The sequence below is a fragment of the Gordionus sp. m RMFG-2023 genome, chromosome 1, assembly GCF_954871325.1.
Source record: "Gordionus sp. m RMFG-2023 chromosome 1, tfGorSpeb1-WG-v2, whole genome shotgun sequence".
Taxonomy (NCBI): Eukaryota; Metazoa; Nematomorpha; class Gordioida; order Chordodea; family Parachordodidae; genus Gordionus; species Gordionus sp. m RMFG-2023.
In genome coordinates, this window is record NC_088775.1 from 17,973,063 (window position 1) to 17,990,426 (window position 17,364).

The window sequence follows — 17,364 nt, forward strand, 5'->3', positions numbered from 1 at the left end:
AGTAAATGAATTTGAATTTTCTAACATCCACATCAATCCAAATATAAATTAAATAGATTCAAATAAAAAAAGATATATGGTAATATTTTTTTGATTTCACAAACTCTTAAGAAAAAAATTTTGTGATCTGGAGATAAAAAAAAATTTTTGATCAAATTTTGCTCAGAATTGTAATTTTTATGCCTAAAAATTATTTTTTCCTCGTAATTTTTTTTTAAAAATTTTTAATTTTTGTTGATCCTTAAAGATTTTTGCTCACAATTTTGGGCGAAATTTCTTTAAACTTTTTTTCTGAAACTAAAAATTGCCAGATTTAATGAAATTTTTATTGGCAAAATATAAAACTATATAAAAGTGTTTTAGCAAATGATTGCTCCAAGTGTGAGCCCATTTTTAGAAACGCCTAACTCAATATTTTATCCAGAATAATATTACCCAAGCCTGAAGATCGGCATAAAATTTAATATATATGCTATTTTAGGAAATAAAATAGCGCGAGTAAGCGAAATTTAATAGATGTTTTTAGTAAATGAATTAACTCATCAACGTCATTATTTATCATTTAGGTCTGCTCAGATATAATCGAAATTTGCTGAGTTTAGTTGGCTATTATCTTATATTTTAGCCGATTTCAAAAACGCTTAAATAGTTTTTGTCGAAAAAAACTTCACTAGCATTTATTATTTAGATCTGATTAAATCGAAACTTGCTGAGTTTAGTGGGGTAATATTTTATTTTTTATTTGATTTCAAAAACGGCTAAATAGTTTTTAGTCGAAGAAACTATCATTCCAATCAGGGTTTTTTTGAAAAGTGTCAACCTTGTAGTGAAGGTCAGCGGTCCGGTCTAAGACCGATGACCGATCTTTTTTGAGGACCGTGGTCCGGACCGGTCTTTTTATTTTCTACGGTCCGGACCGGTCTTTTATTATTATTTAAGTTTGCTTTACTATTCAATTAATATAATTTTTTTGTATATTTTATTTTATGATATTTTTCTAGATGAGTTATTTTAGATTTTGTTAATTTTTATTTTACAATATGAAAACCATAAGTTTGTCCAAGAAACATTTTACTTATAGTCCCAATAAAAAACATGGAGTATGTGTTCACTGCAGTACCAAATTTAATGTATCGTCACCAACAAGTAACAAAATATTTGTTTATAATTTTTTAAGCAATAAATTAATCAAAATAAGCAGTATTATTATTAAAATATTTTGGTTATTATTTATATAGTTCTATTTTTTCTTAAGAAACTGTCTGAATAATTAATTGTCATAACTTAACCTTATTCTTAATAAAATAATTAGGTACCTTAAGCAGACATCTGATAAAACATAAAATATATATTTCTAATGATGAAAATATCTCAAAAACATAATCTAGTCTTAATTTTAATATGCCCTCCACAAGCACAAAATCACTTTCTTCAATACCATTGGATAAATTTTATTGTTTATATAATACTCTTATATTTAATAAAATGATAAAACAAATTAAATTAGGTTAAAAAAAATATGTTTTTTATTTAGGACCACGGTCTGGATCGATCTTTTTCTTAAGAACCGTGGTCCGGTCCGAGGGTATCGGTCCAGTCCGGACAGTGACCTTCACTACAACCTTGGAGAAACCAGAAAATCTCGTTCGTCAATAATATTTTACATATATTTGATGCAAAAGGATTCCCCCTGCCCCAGTAAGTTAGTTTTTTAAAAATCCCAGATGTTTTTGATTTTTAAATCTGTTTTTTTTAACTTGAGCTAAATTCTTAGTGAGTGCTATTTAACAGTTATCTAAATGGGAAATCTTTTTAATTAGATCAATTAATACTTTATTAAATTATCAATGGTGACGGATTGGATTTTAAGATAAAATTATTTATATTTAAGAAATAAATTAAAATATTTTTATAATCTCGATCAGTTGACAAATCTTGTTCACTAATTTTTGCTAAAAACTATGACTCCAAATTTAAAGCTGACTGTCTGATGTTCTTAAATATAATATAACTTAGTTTAAATATAATATACAATAATTAAATAATTTTTGTTTAACATATTTATTATCATGTATTAAATATTTTTGCTCAATAAATAAATATAGCTCTGCCTCATTATATTCAACATCTTCATAGATGGGCGTAGAAATATGTGAATTCATGTCCTCTCCAGCAGAGTTGGACAGTGTAACATTTTAGTGTTTTACGTAGACTGAATATTTCCATAGAATATAATGTTTCGGCCAACAATTATAGCGGTTGAAAGAATTTAGAGAATAAAATAATAATATAAATAAATTAACTACTAATACTTTATTAATTAATATAAATAGTAATTACATAATTATAAATAAGAAATTAAACTAAGAAATTAAAGTAATATAAAAAAATTAAGTTCGTAAAATCATAATTTAATCATCATCTTTGGCATAATTTTTCCATTATGTATCCTTTTTCTTTAATCAACATTTGCATAGTCTCAATTTGTATCGAAATTTAATTCTTTTTTCTTGAGTAGCTTTGAATATCTTTCGGCTTCGTAATTTTGTTTAAAAGTAATTTGCCTGTCTGGCGTTTTTCTTAATCTAGTATGCATGTTACCACAATTACAACACCCTTCCACTTAGATTAGTCCCACCATTCTGCGAGTGATCTCCTTTCTTCCAATTTTGACTTTACTGATCTTGTTTCTCCACCGAATCTATTCGTTTTAATCTTTAATGTCTTCTAGTTTCTAACGACGGCGGTCTATTGTCTAATATTCTTCACTTCTAAGGACTGTTTGTATCCGATTACAATCTGAAATTCTTGAATCCTTCTGTTTCTTGTCAACCCCTTGTAAACGATTATCTCTTGATCTCTATAGGCCATTGACGAACTCGATTCACTTCTATTATCATGATTCCCGATACATTCTTCTAGCTCTTTTAATTATATTTCGTTTTAATCCCAAATTATCCTAGTCTTTGCTTGTTTCTAACGGTTTCTAGTAACAAATGACGGTAAACCACTGACGATAATTTGTCTGCGAGTAACGATTGTTTCCACGACTTCTTGTTTCTAAGATCATCGATTTTTTATCCTATACTAAAGTTTTGATAAGCAATTGGCGATAATTTGTCAACGATTAACGATAGCATCCTGGTCTTGACCACTTGTTCTACCTAGTCGCTTGTCAAGATATCGACTTTGTCTTAAGATCTCTTATACAATAATGATTTCTTGTCTATTTTGCCAAAATAAAAAAATCCGATCTCTAATTGAGCTCGATTGCGGCATAAATTTTCTAATGACGAAAAGCCGTTTCTCTTTATGAAGATTTTTTGGTTAATCCACAACCTAATATTATATATAAACGATTACTTTTACCTATAACGATCTCTTGTGACGAATTCTTTTTAGTTAAACGACTAATTCTATTCTTTTCCGAATCACTACCATTAATATTGATACCGTTTTATTGCTCTCATTCTTTGTCTTAGTGTCGATACTCATTTCATTCATCCCCTTTTCCCTTTATTTAGAATTTCTTTTCGGAGTTAATTAGACTGAATTGTTGAAATTGCCCTGTCGCCTCCACTCTCCAACATCATTGTAACATTTTAGTATTTTATGTAAACTGAATTTATCCATGAATATAATGTTCCGGCCAACAATTATAGTGGTTGAAAGAATTTAGAGAATAAAATAAATAGTATAAATAAATTAACTACTAATACTTTATTAATTAATATAAATACTAATTACATAATTATAAATAAGAAATTAAAATAATATAAAAAAATTAAAATTAAAAATTAAGTTCGTAAAATCATAATTTAATCATTATCTTTCGCATCATAATTTTTCCATTATATATCCTTTTTCTTTAATCAACATTTGCAAAGTCTCAATTTGTATCGAAATTTAATTCTTTTTTCTTGAGTAGCTTTGAATATCTTTCGGCTTCGTAATTTTGTTTAAAAGTAATTTGCCTGTCTGGCGTTTTTCTTAATCTAGTAAATTTTCATATTACCACAATTACAACAGACAGTAATACGAGAACTTGTATTAGAAATACTAAATACAAATACTTTTTTGAATATTATTTGTATTTTAAATACTAAAAAATAATAAGTATTTTGTGTTTATTACGATCTCTTTATTATAAATTGATTCTAAAAGTAAATCCACAATTTATTTTGGAAAAACTCATCTTATCCTTTTAATCCCATTTTATTTTTAAAATGAATATTTACAAAAGTGAAACCAAAGATATTATTTTTTTGAAGAATATAATGATTTAGAATAAGGTATAGTAGATTCCAGTTCCACCGAGTTATTTTTTTTATTAAGCTATTATGTTTATCAGATGCTTTTGTCATATATTCTCTAACACAACAACGTCCACATCAAGTTTGATGCAAAAAAATAAGGCCTATAGCAACTCACATATTTTTAAAATGAATAGGTAGCAAGTAGTGAAAAATAATATTTGCAAAATATGCTTTTGGATGAAGCCATCTTCATAAAGAAAATTAGGGATCCATTTTATGTTGAGAAAGAAGATTATTTTATTTTAGAAAATTCTATAAATGTTAATGTTGTATATGCAAATTCGAATGTTAATTTTGAAAAGTGATTATTCATAAATAGATGGTAGACGAAGATAATATTTTTGGGGTAATTTGTCTATGTAAATAATCTTAAATTGAACATAATATTTTTCTATAAATTTTATATATATATTCAAATATGCAAATTTTATACATTTTAATTCTTCGAAAATTGTTTAATTTTTTATATATATATATACATTGTTAATTCAAAAAAGCCCAGTTTTGGATAATTTGGATTCTTCGAAAATTATTTTATTATTTATTGACCGATGATTTTTTGATTATTAATTTACAGACGATATTTTGATGATTATTTTGGATTTGATAGAAGTTGAATAAAGAGTAAAAGTAGTGAATTAGTATTAGAAATTATTAATAATTATATATTTATTTATTTATTATTAGTTCCATAGATATTCAGTCTCTCCCACTAGCCTCAGCAATAAATATCAATCTCATATTGGTACAGTCCTCCTTCCTTTAGATCTCCCTTGCCCCCGAAGTGTTCGCTGATTCAACCATATTTCGCATCGGTAAATTCGTATTATTGTTCGCTGTCAACTCTACACTGGGACAATATCGTAACTTGTGTCCTCCCCCACAAGCCCAACATTCCACTCTCCTTCTTGTGTTATATGGTGCTATCCTGTGAACCCCTCTCGTTGGCGTCTCTTGTAGCCAATCTCCATATCTTTGTTTTGCTTCGTTCCTAGCGGCTTCTACCCATCTGTTGGACTCTTCTGAACCGTCAACCTCTCGGATCTCTATCTTCATTATTTTGTTACCCACTCTAACATAGGAGGCCATCTAAATCAAATACTTTATACACATATATATATATATTCTTCGACTTTCTTCTCTAACTCTTTATAAAATATAACTCTCCTAATTAAGTCTAACATCCCTTTTATTTCCTACAACGTATGATTCTCCTACTACGTCTATCATCACGTTATTCCTTTCCAAATTATGATTCTCCTACTATGTCTATCATCAATTTATTCCTTTCTAAATTATGATTCTCCTACTATGTCTATCATCAATTTATTCCTTTCTAAATTATGATTGTCCTACTATGTCTATCATCAATTTATTCCTTTCTAAATTATGATTCTCCTACTATGTCTATCATCAATTTATTCCTTTCTAAATTATGATTCTCCTACTATGTCTATCATCAATTTATTCCTTTCTAATTCTTCGTATATTTCTCATTTCTCTCTAAGGCCTTAAGCTTCTACACCTTACTTGCTTCAGGTGCCTTGTAAAGGTTCCTTCTTGTCCTTCAATCTTTACTTCTACTTTTTTCTTTCCTATATTTTTGCTTATTACCCCCTTCCCCCATTTAATAGGCCCATCAAACAACAATACCCACACCAAACTTCCTACTGGAAATCTTTCACTCTCTGCTTGTTCTCTCCTTATCACCTTTTCCTTTAAAAAATCTAATTCTGATCTCGTCTTTCTTCCTAAAAATATTTCCGCTGGTGACTTTCCTTTTGCTGTTTCCGTACTGTTGTATGCTAACAATGATAACCACCATTGCCCTTCTCCATATTTTGCCTTTTTCAACCAACTCTTTACTAAAGCTACCATTCGTTCAGCCTGTCCATTGCTTCTTGGGTAATAAGGTGGTGTTAATAAATGTCTAATATTCCACCTATCACAAAATTTATCAAATGCTCTACCTTTAAACGCTGGACCTCCATCTGATACTATCGTCTTCATCAAACCATATTTGCCTACAAAATCCTTTATCTTGTCTAAAGCTACTCTTGTTGATAAACCTGAAACTTGCTGACAATCTATCCATTTTGAACCTGCATCTACCATGATAAAAAATCTTTTCTTCTCATATTCTAAAAAATCTACGTGTATTCTTTCGCATGGAATGTCTGTCTTTGGCCATTTATCTTCCTTATTCTTTGCTGGAACATTAGCCCACATGTTACAGGTTTCACAGCTCCTTGTTAACTCTTCTATTTCCTTATTCATCTTAGGCCACCACATATATTCTCTTGCTTTATTTTTCATTCTTTCTATGCCTTGATGACCTGAATGTATTACATTTAAGGTTTCCTTTCTTAATTTATTCGGTATCACTAATCTATATCCTCTCAATAAACAATTGTCTTCTATATTTAATTCACTCTTAACTTTTTTAAACGCTTTATCTTCATTTTTCCATTCTATATCTCCTTTTAAACAAGCTTTAATTCTTATTAATTCTTCATCTTTTTGGGATATCTTATCTACTATATCAAATGTTATAGGTTTTTCGCTTGTATCTATTCTCACCGCTCTTATAATATTACCATTTACATTTTCTTCTTCTTCTATATATTCTAAACTATTGATTACTGGTTCTTTGTCTTCAATGTCTTTATTAAACAATCTTGATAAAATGTCCGGTAAGCAATTTTGTTTACCTTCTCTGAATTTTATTTCAAAATCGAAATTACCAACTAAAATTAGCCATTTTTGCAACCTGGGTGAAATCATAAGTTCCTTATTCTCTTTTTTAAATAAATCTACCAACGGTTTATGGTCCGTATACAATAAAAACCTTTTTCCTATCAGATATTCCTTACATTTCGTAAGCCCGAATTTCACTGCTAGAGCCTCTCTTTCTATCGTTGAGTAATTTTTCTCAGTGCTATTAAATCGTCTCGATAAAAATAAAACAGGTTTCTCCACATTATCTATCATCTGCAACAAAACTCCTCCTATACCTTCATTAGAAGCATCTACTGCTAAAATAATATTTAATTTCTCATTAAAACAACTTAAAATAGGCTTCTCTACCATCTTTATTTTCAACTTTTCGAAACTTTTCTCCTGTGCTTCTCCCCATTCAAATTTTTTATTTTTCTTTAATAAATCATACAACGGTGTAGCAATTTCTGCAAAATTTTGAACAAACCGATGATAATAATTTGTTGCTCCTAAAAACGCTTGTACCTCCGCTTTATTATTCGGGGCTCTCATATTCATGATCTTATCTATATTCTTTCCAATTGGCGTAATCTCATTTCCCTTTATAACATGTCCTAAATACTTTATTTCTTTTACTCCAAAAACGCTCTTCTTCAAATTAGCTTTTAAACCATTTTCTACTATAATATTTAACACTTTAACTAATCTCGAATTGTGTTCTTCTTCTGTTCTACCAGATATCAAAACATCATCTAAATAATACATTATTCCTTTTATTCCTTGAAATAACGCCGTCATCGTTCTTTGAAATATTGGCGCTGATATTTTCAAACCAAAAGGTAATCGACAGAATGCAAACAAACCTCTATGAGTTGTAATCGTTAGTATCTTACTTGTCTTTTCACTCACCTTAATTTGCAAATACGCATTCGAAAAATCAATCTTTGAAAACAGGGTGTCTCCTCTTAAATTCGCTAGCAGTTGTTCTATTCTAGGTAGTGGATACTTTTCATTTATTACGCACTTATTAACTGTTACTCTATAGTCTATACACAATCTTAAACTGTTATCTGGTTTCCTTATGGGCACTAAAGGTGTTGCCCATTCACTATGCACTATTGGTTTTATTATTCCGTCTCTTAACCATTTATCTAATTCTTTATCTATCTCTTCTATCCAAGAAAACGGTAATCTTCTTATGCCGCAAAACTTAGGTCTATAATTTTCTTCTAATCGTATATCTACTTCAAAATTTTTCAGAGTACCTAATTCTTCTTTAAAGACTTCATTATACCTATTCAAAATAATCTTTATTTCTTTGTCAACCATATCTTCAACAACATTCTGATCTACCATATTATTAATTTCTTGTTTAATTTCGAATTTACCTCTATTATCTTTGTATCTCTTGTTTTCTTATTTTCTTCTAAGTTGCTTCTATATTTAATCAAAAATTCTGGTGTTCGATTTTTAAGTTTATCGAGAACTAATTCTTGTTTATCCTCTATAATAGGTAACTTAAATCTATCGAAATCTATCATTTCACTATTTTCTTCATAACTTACAGGGATAGAGTCAAAAAATTTCCACCAATTATAAACTGGACCTAACGTTCTTATATCATACCATCCTAAAATCGGTTCAATCTTCAACGTCGTTATCCACAAATTTATACTTTTATTAACTCTTGGTAACCTTACCCTATAATACCCTAAAATTTTCACCATGCTACCATCCAATTGTTTGGCTCTTATCTTTTTAGTAACAAACTCTTTCTCTGGCCAAAATCTCATAAAATCCTTTATACTTATTAAACTAATCTCTGCTCCTGTATCTAATAAAAAACAAATTTCTGCTTCCTCCATGTTTATCTTTACTCTAGGGCATCTATTTTTCATTAAAAAATTCTCTAATTCCATTTTTAGTACGTCTATCCTAGTTGCCTTTTTAATTCTATATATTTCAAAATCTCTACTTTTTATCTTTATATCACTTCTATTAATATCGCTTGAATTATAATTATCAACGTTAAAGCACTTTTTATCATCGCAAAATTTCTCGTTCTTATTACCATAATTATTTTTACTTGCACTAGCATTATCAACATTATCCAAATTCTCATTATTAAAATTAAAATCTTTATTCTTATTTTCTACTAAATTATCAACGTTAAAAAAATTATTATCATTACCAAATTTATCATTATAATTAAAATATTTATTCTTACCTGAACTAGAATTATCAACCTTAGAAAAATTATTATCATTACAAAATTTATCATTAAAATTAAAATATTTATTCTTACCTGAATTAAAACTATTAACATTAGAAAAATTATTATCATTACAAAATTTATCATTAAAATTAAAATATTTATTCTTACCTGAATTAAAACTATTAACATTAGAAAAATTATTATCATTACAAAATTTATCATTAAAATTAAAATATTTATTCTTAACTGAATTAAAATTATCATCCTTAGAAAAATTATTATCATTACAAAATTTATCATTAAAATTAAAATATTTCTCTCTTAGTCATTTATTGCAATTTTCTTGTGTGTGTCCTTCTTGGGCACAATTATTGCACCTTACAATTGAATTGTTTACTCTGCAACTTATAGCCACATGGCCATTCTTGCCACACCTCGCGCATCTTAGATTCTTCGTTATCTCACACTGGCGCGACATGTGGCCCGGCTGACCACAACTATAGCAAATTATTTGTCTGTAATTATCCGTTCGTATGAAGTTGTTTATGTTTCTTTTCTTATCTTCCTCTCTTAATATATTCTTAATATTTTCTAACTCTTTAATCTCTATCTTAACGTAAGTCGTATTTCTTCCTATAATTAAACCTAACGTGAAACTTAAAATAAGCAGCAAAAATATAATTATACTTATATTTTCAAGAATTAAACTTAATAAATTTATTTGCGTAATATACATTAAAGTGTACTCAATAACCACTTGATTAAAATAATTTTAAATAATCTTAAACAATTAAATAAATATAAACATACGAATAAAACCAATACCAAGATCCAAAATTTATATAACATCAATAAGAGAACCGAAATTATCAAAAATTTATATATATTTTTTATTATTATTTTTTTTTACCTTGTTCCAATGTATAATTAGACTGACTTTTGATCTTCTAAAGCCTGGATCAATCGCTGTAAGGCACCACTGTACCAATATGAGATTGATATTTATTGCTGAGGCTAGTGGGAGAGACTGAATATCTATGGAACTAATAATAAATAAATAAATATATAATTATTAATAATTTCTAATACTAATTCACTACTTTTACTCTTTATTCAACTTCTATCAAATCCAAAATAATCATCAAAATATCGTCTGTAAATTAATAATCAAAAAATCATCGGTCAATAAATAATAAAATAATTTTCGAAGAATCCAAATTATCCAAAACTGGGCTTTTTTGAATTAACAATGTATATATATATATAAAAAAATTAAACAATTTTCGAAGAATTAAAATGTATAAAATTTGCATATTTGAATATATATATAAAATTTATAGAAAAATATTATGTTCAATTTAAGATTATTTACATAGACAAATTACCCCAAAAATATTATCTTCGTCTACCATCTATTTATGAATAATCACTTTTCAAAATTAACATTCGAATTTGCATATACAACAGTTAATAATGCTTCTAACAGTAAGGTCAGAAGTATTTAATTATTTATAATAAGCGCATAGGTGTATATATATGATAATTTTTTAAATATAATTCTATTTTACCATCTTTTATCCGGTAGAAAGATTATTAAGTCGGAAATTTAATTAATAAGTATAGCAGAGACCTGCAGAGGTACCATTTGCACAGCCCGGTCCGGATTTTATATTTTTATGGCCCGGCCGGCCCAGATTTATTTAAATATTATATATTCATTTTTAATTTTTATATCTAATAATGGCGATTTAATATATTTGGTTTTAAAATATATCGCCCGGCCCAGGTATTTATTAAAAAAAATTTTTTAGGCCGGCCTAGGTATATTTAAAAAATTAAACCACGCCCTGCATGTAACCAAGTCGGGCTTAGAGCCAGGCCTGCAGGTCTCTGAGGTATAGATTAAATGATATTTTATTTGAAAAACTTATATTAAAAATAAATTTTAAATATACTAAAAGATATATATAGATTTTTCTTATAAATTAATTTGAAATGTAAAGGAAAAAAAAATATATATAAATTAATTAAAATAAACCGTTGATAATGTTCTAGGTCACATTTTTTTAAAATAATATCCATAAACCTTCTTTGTTTGATATTTCTTGCCAACATATTTATTATTCCTTTGTTATTTTCGCATATCAATTCATAACTTCTTACATAGTTTGTATTAATTTAACCTTTCAATTCCAATTATCCCTCTTTTATATCGCCATTTAGCTTTAATTATCGCGCTATTATACATTTTCTTATCCAATTGTGGCTTATCGTATATATTTAAACTTGCCAATATTTCGCTTCATTTTCGTCAAATTAGGAGCTATTCAGTTTTTGTATCATTTCATTATTTTTTTTAAATAAAACCTGTTAATATTAAATGTCATTTTTTTATCGCGCGCAAATTTTTCTTTTATATTCCATCTGGTCTATTAGTTTGGTGGTGCAAAATTCATTAATCGCATATTAATAATTCGCGCCTCTCTATCTCAATTTTATTTTCTCGCTTTGCTTCGGATTTTTTTTATATTTTAATCTCGCGTCATTTTTCGAGATATTCATTATCGCAACTCGACTAATATTTTCAAGCCTATTTTACAGTTCAGGCTGAACTATCGGGAAAACAATGAATAATTTTATTATATCTTTGTGATTAATTTCGTCATTTTATATATTTTTTACAAATCAATATAAATACATCAGTTAATCATAATATACAATTACAATTAATTACTAATTGCCTTTATTTTCAAGGTTGATTGATTCTAATACATCTATTCTCGCCTTTTTGGGCTTTCGATTTGAAACAGTTATTCTTAACCGTTTTGGGTAACGCCCATACTATCGATTTCAATCTTTTCATTTATGATGGTGTCCGGTTATCAAGCGTCTTTAGCTATCGAGTTTTTTATAAGATCAATATTTTAACGAGTTTTGTAAGGATCAATGTCTTTGTCTATTGTGTTTTTTATAGGATGAATGTTTTTGGCTATCGAATTTTGTATAGGATCAATTTCATCCATTCGTGGTATAGTTTTCCTTATCTTCCCTCCTTTCTATTTTTAAAATTGGAATCGTCAAACCTATGTTTTAAATGCTTAATATGTCTTTTAGCTAAAAACTCATTGGTCCTGTTCCTTTAACAATAATATTTAGTATTCAAATATCTTTAAAAATATTTTGCATATATTTTCTCATTTATATTTTAAAAAACCATGGATGAGGATAATTTTATTAATTGTAAGGGTCCTATGGGTTGAAATTTAAGCATAATTGAAATTGGTGGTTGTTTTGCGGTCATTTGTGGAGTATTTTGATAATTAAAAAGAAAATCTTGTATTTTATTATAATCATTATGTTTTTTAAAAAAAACTCTTAAAAGTTTGTATTAAACGCTCCGCTTCTCCGTTGGTTCTTGTGTGGTAAGGAGCACTATATACATTTCTAATTGTTAATTGTATCAAAATACACTGAATTACTTCAAAATGAGGGCCCATTATCCACAACAATCGTATTGGGGTAACCGAAAATAGCAAAAAATCTTAATGATATTTTTCTTACTTCAGTAAAATTATTTATCAAAAATTTTTGTTCATGTCATTTACTAAAATTATCTATTTACTTGATATATATCTCCGCATCTAAATGAAATCTTCTCCATGGTTTATTTGCGGATGTCCATTTCCGGGTTATTTATTTGACCTAATTCACAATTCTTACCGTGTAATTCGATGTCTTCGCCGCAAAATTTAAATAAAATCTTCCCCATGGTTTATTTCCGGATGTCCATTTTCCTATGATCGTTTTACCGCCAGGGCTATTTGTTTGACATAATTCACAATTCCTACCGTGTAAATGTCTTCGTTAATATTAGGCTACCAAACGTTTTCTTGGGTAATAATTGTGTTCATATGTAAATAAATACAAAATTTACTTTTAATTTTTTTGAAATTATGGTTCTTAATCCCTATAATATAAACCTTGCCTCTACCGTGACTTCATTTCAGGGTTGGAAAAACGGTTTTAGATTTTCCTCTATTATTTTCGGTCATTTATAATGTAATGTGAAACTTTTGATAGTACGGTCTTACGTGAGATTTTATATCTAACGCTGAAATAAATTGTGGAGCATTCGATAATATTAAATTAATATCTAAATCGTCCTACACAGTTTGTCTACCGTGAATTGGAAAACGGTAAAGCATATCCGTATTGCTATTTTTTTTCGTTCCTCTGCTAGTAGTAATGACCAACTTACCAATCTTGACGACATATCTGTTATTCTTTTATGTAGATTAAGTAACGTTATAAGTGGTTTATGATCAGTGATTATAGTAAAATGATTACCAATTAAATATTGCTTAAATTTAATTAATCCAAATATGATTGCTAAAGACTCACGCTCTATATGACTGTAATTTAGTTCGGCGGCATTTAATGTTCGAAAAACGAATCCAACTGGTTTTTCCTCGTTTTTATTGATATGTGATAACTGATCCTATTCCATGTTGCAACGCATCAGCAGAGAATTATCGGCTTTTTGGGATTATAATGGGCCAAAAATGGTGCTTCTAATATTAATTTTTTTAATTTATTATTTATTTTTGATAATAATTAATTTAACGATAAAAGCTTGCATTTTTTAACATTTTTAAGTAGCGTCTAAAATCGCAATGACATTCTTATTTGTTGTGATTCTCCCTTTGCTAATGGCATGACCTAAGAATTAAATCCTTTCTTTAAATAAATTACATTTTTTTAGATTTAATTTCATACCGTTTATTTCTAACGTCCTTAATACATTTATCAAAAATTTTTTATATATCTCAATTGATTCCCCAGTAATTATTATATCGTCCAAATATACCGCTATCCAAGGTTCCTTCTAATAACGAATCCATTGCTTGTTGAAAAATGGATGGCGCTGAAGCTATCCCAAACGAAAGTCGTGTGAAACGATACAATATACTTGGCGTATTGATGATTAACAGCTTTTTCGCCTCCTCATCTAGTGCTATTTGAAAAGAAACTTCTTATAAATCTAATACCATATATTTGGATCCATTACCTAGTGTGGCTAATAATACATTAATTCTGGGTATAGGATATTGATCAATCATCAAAATATTTGCATCAACGGTCTGTCGGAAGTCACCTATGGATCCATATTTTTCAGCACACGATCGGAGAAACGATATTCGAATATTACAGTTTTTCTAAAACTCCCATGGATTCCAGTCGTTGTAATTCTGCTTCTAATTTTATCTTCCACGTAAATGGTATAAGTCTGCTCTTAAGACCAGGATTGCCAGGTCAAAATTTTCAAATTGCGGGAGAAATTTGGATTATGCGGAAGAAATATGAAAATTGCGGTAGAAAAAAAATGGCTAAAAAAAAATTTTTCGCGGGCCTCGGCCTTAGGCCGGGATTTTGAATTGACTTAATTTTCCGCCTATTATTTTTTATAATTAGTTTATATAAATACAAAGTCGGTAACTATTTTTCAAAATAAAATAACATCTTGATTTAATAAAATAAATTTATAAAAACACCAACGATCTTTTTTAAATTAAAAGAATGTAAACAAGATAAAATTTTATAAAAAAAATTTTTTAATTTTACTTAAAAATATATTTTATGTGAATGTCCCGCAAAACGACCGATTGGAAATCTACCGTGTGTGTATATAACATTATAGGGTTAGGCACTTATTTATCACATATCACGTTTAAATGCATAATAAGGAGAAGGACTCCATAAATAAGAAATAATACTGCAACTACAGTTGCGGCAATTGTAATCACTTATCTTGTAGTACAACATTCACAGAGATACTTATCATCACAATGTTGGTAGAATCTTTTACCCATAATAAATGAAAACTATACTTGTAAAACAGAAATGAGCAAGGCTATCATCAATGTTTTAGGACCTAAATCCAGGAGGTCAATTCTTGACGTTTTGAAAGATGGGCATACATATGCAATTCTAACAGATGCATCTAATAAGGAAATATTAAAATATTTCTCTTGATCCTCCGCTATTTCAACAAAATTAAGGTCGTTTCAATAAAACTATTAAATTTTTTCCCTCAAATAGTGAAAAATCCAAAGACATAGCTAACTAATGGTAAATATAGCAAATTTGAGATTATCAATAAATTGCATGTTAGCTTTTTGATCTGATAATGCCTCAGTGAATTTGGTAAAAACATGGTTGAAAATTAAAATCATTTTGGATATATACCGATACCACTTTTTAGAGGTCGATCCGATCCGATATTAAATTTATATCGGCCGATTACCGATTCGATATCGTATATAATTTTGTATTCTGTAAAGATACCAATGGTTTTAATTTTTAATATTTTTATTAGTATAACATCTATAATTTAACTATACCAAACTTATGTCATTTAAATATATTATAATGATCAGTTATAGTTTATATTCAATTCGATTGCAATTCTAAAAGTATATAAAATATTTTTATTGTTAAATCACTTTTATATAATAAGTAATAACATTAATCTATATACATATTAAGTAATAAACAATTATATTATGAAATTTGAAATAAATATTTATAATAATATTTAACATTAATATCGAAGATTTCTTTTTAGAAATACCAATATTTCCAATTTATCAGAGGTCAGCTTGCGGCGATAGTAACTGTCAATATCACCAGCTTCACTAAAACAGATTCTGAAGAGATTATTGATAAACAGAATGCGCAAAAAAATAACAATATGAATGTTTATTAATTAATTATTATTATTAAAAAAATATACATAAAAATGGATTTCGATTTTATTTATAAAAATAAATGATTTCAGATATAACTATTTTTTTTAATTTTATAACATTTTAATTTTGTTCGGATCAAATTTTATAATATTGACCGATAACCGATATTTTAAAATGTGTAAAATATCGGCCCGATGCGATCCGATAAAAAATATCGACACATCCCTAATATATTATATTTATTATTTTAGAAAGTTCTAATTAGAGGAAATATTTAAGCTACAATTGATATATAATATTAGATAATTTTAAAAGGCTCTTAATAAAATAATTATAATAAGGTAGAATTTAACTTTATTAGTTACTTTTATTTATGATATAAGTAAAATTACATTACAGTATTTATTTGCAAAATTTAATCAATTTAAAATGCATTAAAGAAAATTGCTATGTAATTAACAATTAAATAATATAATGTTGTACATTATTTTCATATTTTTTATATATAATTAATGATTTTGCAAGAAATATATAAAAAAATTTAAAAAGAGATTTAAATGATATTTATATATATATGATATTACAAATGTAAGAATTAATAAGTCAAATTAGAAAATATATCTAATTTAAAAAAATACATAAATATCACAAACAAGTAATGATAAATACTTATCAAAGATAATGAATATTTTTTTTAGAGATGCCATTTAGCCATATACTCCGAATATAATCTATATTTAAAACAAAAGAAAATAACCTGCAAATTCTAATTAACCATTTGAATTAATTTTTTTTCTTATTTGCACATTTTCAACTACCTTTATATATACTACTCTCCCTTCCCTGTTTATACTATTAATGGGCAAAAATTAATATTAAAATCTCTGGTTATTATAAATTTTTTTTGTGAATACGAATGATTTTATTAAATTTCTTTTTACATAAAACCTAGTCATCAATAAATATTATATTAATTATTGCAAATATTCATTCTTATATGTGTATGCTATGTTCCACAAATAAATAATAAAAACTGTATTTTATAAACTATTCTAATTTAATTGGTAATTATAATTTCTTGTATTTAATTTAAGATACTCTAATTTAGTAAAAGATACAAGTATCTTTTATCTTGTAACTTTTTGATATTTTGAATCTAAGATTCATTTTTTTATAAAGAATCTGTATCTGTATCTAGATTCTTTTTCCAGAGGACCTGCCCAACTCTGGTATGGGGATTTATCGTTATCACGAAAAAATTCTACCCATTTGCCTCTGCTTTTAGACCATCTAACTTTAAGTATTTTGGCGAATCATAAAAAAAATAGAATTACAATCTCTTCAAACAAGGCATCAATGTCTTTCG

The 17,364-nt window shown here is 27.4% G+C and overlaps 1 long non-coding RNA gene across 1 annotated transcript; it reads right to left on the reverse strand.

Annotated features, from left to right (window-relative positions):
* Positions 1–13,753: 13,753 nt before the first annotated feature.
* Positions 13,754–14,360, reverse strand: LOC135922762 (uncharacterized). The gene is made up of 3 exons (XR_010571028.1): positions 14,318–14,360; positions 14,117–14,263; positions 13,754–13,820 (listed from the first exon to the last, which is right to left on the reverse strand). It is a non-coding gene; the product is annotated as an uncharacterized LOC135922762 (long non-coding RNA).
* Positions 14,361–17,364: the final 3,004 nt, after the last annotated feature.